The 7,500-nt window shown below is 36.9% G+C and overlaps 1 pseudogene; it reads right to left on the bottom strand.

Annotated features, from left to right (window-relative positions):
• Positions 1–4,576: 4,576 nt before the first annotated feature.
• The window catches only part of LOC137648459 (piggyBac transposable element-derived protein 4-like), a 3,959-nt pseudogene continuing 1,035 nt past the window's right edge, over positions 4,577–7,500 (bottom strand).

Genomic DNA, 7,500 nt, shown 5'->3' with positions numbered 1-7,500 from the left:
GTAACAGCCATTCGAGGTATGGACGAGGGCTTATCTTATAGTTTTTTTTTTATGTTTTCATGAGGTATTGCGTTATGTTTGTGAGAAATTACGCAATTCTTATATTTGCCACGTATTTTTCAAGGTTCTCGAAAACTCCAGAGTTAGTGTTATCTTTTTTTTATTATTCCAAAAAAGGGGTGCTGAGAGAGGTTGCCTTGCATGCGAGGTTAGATTCTCCTGTTAGATACATGATAGTTGGTAACTCTGGCATCACTAAAGCCAGTCCCCAAGCTTTTAGACCTCTGACCTAGAATAATCTAGAAGTTACTAAGTTAATATATATGCACCCTTAGGGATGCATAGCAACCGACAGATAATTCCAGCCTTAAGTCATAAGCCATCGACCCTCTCTCCTTCTCTCTCTCACACGACACTCTTACAAGATCAGTGTATTTTCCTAAATTGTTCAGTGATTGTGAAATATCCAAGTTTTGGTGTGACGGGTTTTTGCAAACATAGTGAGTATATCATAAAAAAATTATCATAGAGATTTTGTAACTGGCACTGTGCAAGTAGGATAACATAAAGTATATTTGAATTGCTATCTGGTTCAAACTTTGTGAGCTAAAATCTCGTATTTTTATCATTTACTTTAAGGATTTTAAGAGTTTAATCCTTAGAGTGTTAACCCTGGACAGGTAACGGTAAATCGCATTACCTATTAAGGTAAAGCCGGGCATATATGACCGGCCGTAAAAAAGTTATTTTATAAAATATTTCCCAATAAGTTGTAAAGACTATTAGGATTTGGCTTATTGGTTTCAACAACCCTTAATACTACTCCGGTGTTTAAATCAAACAAAGAATAGAAAAAATATTTTTACTAAATATTTCAAAAAAATAAGTTTGATTTTTTAATCACTTACAGTAAAAATTTTTTTAAAGAAAATCACAGAATTCAAATATTTACATAATCTTCACAGGACTTTATCCCAGGTGGTGTCTTGAGCACTGGAGAAAATCTGAAGCAAATTCGTCGAAAACGGAGAGAGCTGAAAGCATGAGAAAAACGTGAATTTAAATTTTATGCAAAAAAGCACTAAAAAAGATTGATCCTTTTATTGGCTACCAAATGACTACTAAAATTACTGAAAGTTATGTAGTATATTGGTATATGATCTAAGAATACAATTATCATAAAAAAATTATATATTCGCGTACTTTAGTTTGAAAAAGACAAGTAAATGATAGTACCACCTTTTGAGGGATGATTTTTCATGCAATTCCTTCAAATAAAATATGTGGTACATCATCACAGATGAGCTCAAACACACTGAAAATTACGCAATTTATAGATAATTTCATAAGGAACAAGAATATAACAAGTTTATAGTACTTACAATAAAAACAGAGTCACAAGGGCAAGCAGAGTCCGAGGTTGTGCGGGTGGCGCAGGCAGCAGCTGTTGGAGGAAAATGTGATTAGAAGCGTGAATGAACACATGCATTCAAAACGTCATTTGACCTACTAAATAGTGTTACATTTCGTTAAAATTTCACCTGGACCCTTATAGAAGATGTACAGTCAGTTTTAAGTAAGAAATATTCAAAATAACAAAAAAATATATCCGCTAATAGAGGGTTATAAACATTGAGTTATATACATTGTTCATCATTTATTCTTAATATGTTTTATGTTCATTTGAGTTATATACATTGTTCATCATTTATTCTAAATATGTTTTATGTTCATTTCAGATTGACCTTGGTCATTGTTCAATAATAAAGACATTTGAATAAATGGACCAAGCTCTTATTTATGACCACGGTCAATCTGTAATTAGTGAAGTGAATCTCTCCAGTACTGTTAACGTATCTTCTTGAAAACTTGGAACATACTGCTAATTTTGTTATAACGACAGGGAAGTCGGTGTATACGAGGACCAGGCAGCTACCAGACCTGTGAGTAGCTTTACTTTAGCCAGGGTCCTAGGAGGCCAATCAGAACTCACGTGCGACAGGGAGCAAACCCAAGATAAGTTGGACAGCAAGATGAAAGAAGAAGTGGGAACTGTGATATAGTTGAAGTGCACTTGCACTTAACAGCTGGTTGGTGATCTCACTCCATCAGATCTTACTTCAAGGACTGCTTTTCAGGTCCTATACTGCAGGGGAACCCTACTCTCTACAAGACCTCCACATTCATTTTATCGTATGTATTCCAAGGTAATTTGCATTTCATCAGCAACACCATCTTAAACTTTGTGCTTCAAAATCCATTCCTGTTAAGCTCTACTTTCGCCTCAAAGTCAACTTTAGACATTTTTCCAGTTATTCTATTTCCTCCAGTTGAAAGTCACAAAATTTAAAAGTATTTATCGCCTTTGTAGTTTGCATGGAAACAGTTATACACACCTATAATTACTGCAGTGTATATCAGTAGCTCGGTTGCTGCAGAGAGCCAGAAAGAGAGAGGAATGGCCAGCAATGATTGCTAACTTCCTTGGGATATATATGGCACCTGGATAATGATGATTCTCTTCCTAGTCTTATGGTCTTTAGAAGAGAGTTTGAGTTACCACCCTAAAAGATTCTCATCTTCTTGACGAATGTGTCCAACCTCCCTTAAAGCCTTCATTCTTCACAGAATCACAAGTCAAAAGACACGAGTCACTTCCTTCCTTCTGTGTGTGTCGTTTAGAGATTGATGATACGCTGCACAAGGTGTTGAACACCGCATTCTCGTAGTCATTGGCTTTGGACCACCATCTGTATGACAACTTATCTGATATTTGGATAAAGAGACCTTTCAAATCTCAACCTTTCATAAATCTGACAATCAGAACATCACCTGAGGATTACGAAGCCTTTGGTTTCCACCTTCAAGCTGGTACACATGCTGTTCGTATATCTGCAATGGCAGACACTGGATGCCAAAGCTGTCTCGCAGGTATCAAGGTCATCCACAAACTTGGCCTCAAGCAAAGTGACCTCATTCCTGTAACTATGAAAATGCACGCTGCAAATAGCAGAGGCATTAAAATCCTCGGTGCCACAATCCTTTGTATCTCAGGAACAGATGAGCAGGGGAACCTTGTTGAAACTAGACAAATGACATAGGTCACTGACAACTCGGATATGCTCTTCATCAGTAGGGAAGCCTGCATCGCCCTTGGCATGATATCCGATAGTTTTCCGGCTATTGGTGAAATCTATGACACACAATCGGAAACTCCGGATGCCACCAACAATGAAGTAGGAAGCGTTAGTGGACTAGCCAATCAATGTGACTGCCCAAAATGTCAACTACCTCCTCCGCCGCCTACAGAATTACCGTTCAGTGCAACCGAGTCCAACCGGTCTAAACTAAAGGACTACCTCTTGGAGTACTACGAATCAAGTACATTCAACGTGTGTGACCACCAACCGTTACCACTAATGGATGGACCCCCAATAAAGTTGATGATCGATCCGAAAGCTGATCCTGTTGCTCGTCACACACCAGTGCCAGTGCCGTTACACTGGCAAGAGGAAGTTAAAGCTGGACTTGACCAGGACGTCCGCCTTGGTGTCCTTGAACCTGTCCCAATCGGAGAACCAGTAAATTGGTGCCATCGGATGGTTGTATGTGCTAAGAAAAATGGCACACCTCGACGAACAGTTGATTTTCAGCCTCTCAATGTGCACGCTAAGAGAGAAACGCATCATACGCCTTCTCCATTTCACCAAGCAAGGTCAGTACCACAAGGAAAAAAGAAAACAGTCTTTGATGCCTGGAACGGATACCACAGTGTACCGATTCAGGAATCTGACCGTCACTTAACTACGTTTATCACTCCTTGGGGACGCTATCGTTATAAAACAACCCCTCAAGGGTATATTGCTTCTGGCGACGGATATACTCGACGGTATGAGGAAATAGTTGCCGAGATACCCAACAAAACTAAATGTGTCGACGATGTTCTTCTTTGGTCTGACTCAATAGAGGAGAGTTTTTTCCAAGCTGTACAATGGCTCGACATATGTGGAAGACACGGCATAACACTCAACCCTGACAAATTTCGTCTCGCAGAAGACACAGCTGAATTCGCTGGATTCGAAATAACCCCAGACACAGTTCGCCCATGTGCAAGATATCTTAGTGCAATTATGGACTTTCCAACCCCAAGAAATATCACCGATGTCAGATCTTGGTTTGGTTTAGTAAACCAAGTATCGTATGCTTTCAGCATGACCGACAAAATAAATTTGAGAGGGCCGAGTTATCAGCCACTTTTTTCTTAGAAAGTGCTACATAACTCTCAATACACGAGCTCAATCATACTGAATATTACATAATCTATAGATAATTTCATAAGGAACAGGAATATAACAAGATTATAGCACTTACAATAATAACCGAGTCACAGGGGCAAGCAAAGGTAGAGGTGGTGTGCATATCGCAGGCAGCATCTGTGGGAAGAGGAACAAGCTATTATAATGTATGCTTTCAAGAGGCAATTAGGCTTACTGAACATTATTACTTTTGACTGAAATTTTTCGTGAATCTTATCAGATGATACATGATAAATTTGAGCAAAAAATGATTAGGAAAATAGGAATCTGTAAACCCCGAATGAACACTAAAATTGAGAGGGACGACTTTTCATGAAAATGATATATTCTCAAAACTTTACTGCAACATGAAAGAAAATATGTGGTGTCTTACCTAGACATTTTTGCAATTGGCACAGCAGATAACCTGGTGGCTGGCACAGACAGATTTATGACAATGAACACAAGAAATTCTGCTTTTCTTGTGGGTGCTGCTGGGGCGCATGTAACATCGCGTGTTTCCAACCTCGAGGACGCTGCTTCTTGTGGTAATTTAGGAAGATTGAATGTTATTTTCATGATATGTTTCAGATCACAAGAGAGAAAAGTGAAGAGCCTGTACCTACGATTTACCTGTTCGTAGCACAAGCCCTCCATCAGCTCCTTGTAGAACTGCCGCCTACTCTTCTTTGGAAGACTCGTGTTGTCGGTGTACAGAATATAGGAGTTCACCATCACCATGTTGAGCATTCCAAAGAAGTATGCTAGAAGCCACCGTCTCGTCTTTCTTGCGCAGGAACTGATGCTGCATAGCTGATCAAAGCAATCAACTCCACCCTTAGTTGCATTGTAGAACATCTGAATGTCAGATTTGTAGTTCTCGATGACTGAAGGCTGGTGGTGGAATGTCGACAGCAGAAGAACCCATTTGGTGGAGTTGACCCTCTGGCACTGCAAGGTGACGTTGTGGGCTTAGGAGAATGCAGCCACAGAAGAACCAACTTCTATCTTCTTGTTGATGACACACTGAGGAATATAGGGCTTCTGTCTGATGGTCCCTACTAGGTCCATGCCAACATCCTTCAGTGACAGGACTAAGGGCAGGGAGGTGAACCAACTGTCTGTTGTCACTGTCCTTCCTCGTCTGTGGTATGGCTGAACAAGCTCCATTGTAAAAATCTCTCCTAAGACATGAGAAAAAATAAGATAATTTAAAATCATAAATAGTACTTGAAACACTTTTCTGCTGAAAGCAGAGTTATCTAGGTTTAGTTTTGGTTGAAGTTTTTGTATATAAAATGTTTCCAATAATCTTAGCTCGGTCTCAAATCGAGCTTTACATATAATACTAAAATCAAGATGATTAAAATTGGTGTTACACACTCCATGGCAATGATCTCTTATAGAGGAATGAGAAGGCTTACCCAGCGGTAGAAGGGTCCTTGAACTAATGCCTCTATGTTCAAAGGTTCTGGTACACAACAGTTTTGTCGAACTACCCACATATTCCGAACTACACTTCGGACACAAATTTATAAACAACCATAGAACATAGTTCGCTAGATAACGACTCCTTGGACTTGAGCAAATGGCCTATCTTAAAATTATTGAAAAATACCATTCTAATATTTATATTTTTGAAGTAGGTTTTCGTTATGTGCTTAATTTTCCTTCCTATTACAGTATTGATTTTGTTCGATATGTAAGGAAATCGAAAATATATAATGTCTTTTACTTCACAAATTTGGTTATCAACATTATTGATTTTAAGAAAAATTTGTACTTTTTTGTAAAATAAATTATCCCGGTAACCATTGTTGTTGAAGAATTCCTTCAAGAATGTAATTTCTTTATGAAAGTTAAGTAATTTGATGAAAGCTTATATGCTCTATTAATGAGAGTATTAATACTGTTCATTTTATATCTTAAATTACACTCACTTAAAAAATTTAAACCAAGACCAGTAAAAGTGGGCTTCCTATAAACTTCCATATGTATTTTAAGGTCAGAAGTTTTCGTGACTAGTACGTCCAAAAAGGGCATTTTAGCTTCGTTTTCTTCTTCCATGGTGAACTTGATATTACTGTGTTGAGAATTTAAATAATTAAAAAATTTGATTGAGTCATTTTTTTGCTTAAAAATAATAAATGTGTCATCCACATACCTTCTATACAACACAGGCTTAAAACTTAAAGGACAATTTTCCAACCATTCAGTCTCGTGAAAACATAAGAAAATATTGGCCAAAGTTGCCGAAATAGGATTCCCCATAGCTAGGCCATCTATTTGTTTGTAATACTCTTTGTTAAAAATAAAAAATGAATCTTGAACAATAATGTTTAATATATCAATAAATTTAGATTTACTCAGGTTTCTAAAGTTGTTATGATCCTTGTACATTTTATTTGCTACAATTTCAATAGCTTCTTTTGTGGGGATATTTGTATATAAGCTTTCGATGTCAAAGCTTGCCATATAATAATTATTTTTTAGTCTAAAATTTTTTATAGTATCAAAAAATGCATATGAATTTTCCAAGGTATATTCATTCTTTGCCCATTCTTCTATATTAGGAATCATAAATTTTGCTAAATTAAAATTTGGTGTATTGATTGACGATAGCACTGGTCTTAAAGGAATATTCTCTTTATGTATTTTTGGCAAACCATATAAGATACCAGGATTGCGACCCGAAGCATACAAATGTTTATACTCTTCATCTGTTATATGTTTACCTTTTTTAAGATAACTTAGTAGTCTGTTAACTTTGTCTTCTAGGAGAAGAGTATTTTTGAAAGGGTCTTTTTTACTTTTTTCAAAGTGCAATGGATTGTTAAGAATATTCATCATTTTCTCTACATAATCACTTTTATTCATGATGGTAATAACTTTCCCTAACGTCATCCCCTTCGGAAGCTCAACACTCCCCTTGCCCATGTAGGGGATCGCATTGATCATATAATGCGTGTCAGCATCACATGCCATGACCACCTTCAAGCCATACCTGGAGATAAAAAAAAACTATTGGTAAAAGTATAGAAATTATGAATAAATAAAAATCACTAAATAGAATAATAAAAATAAAAATAATAACAATAAAAATAAATAAACAAAATATATCACAAACATATAAATAAAACAAGTATTATCATAAATTATTTATGTCATAAATTTACTTACTTTGCTGGTTTATTTGGTATGTACA

Source organism: Palaemon carinicauda, chromosome 10, assembly GCF_036898095.1.
Source record: "Palaemon carinicauda isolate YSFRI2023 chromosome 10, ASM3689809v2, whole genome shotgun sequence".
Classification (NCBI taxonomy): domain Eukaryota; kingdom Metazoa; phylum Arthropoda; class Malacostraca; order Decapoda; family Palaemonidae; genus Palaemon; species Palaemon carinicauda.
This window is presented reverse-complemented; position numbering and strand designations above follow the sequence as displayed.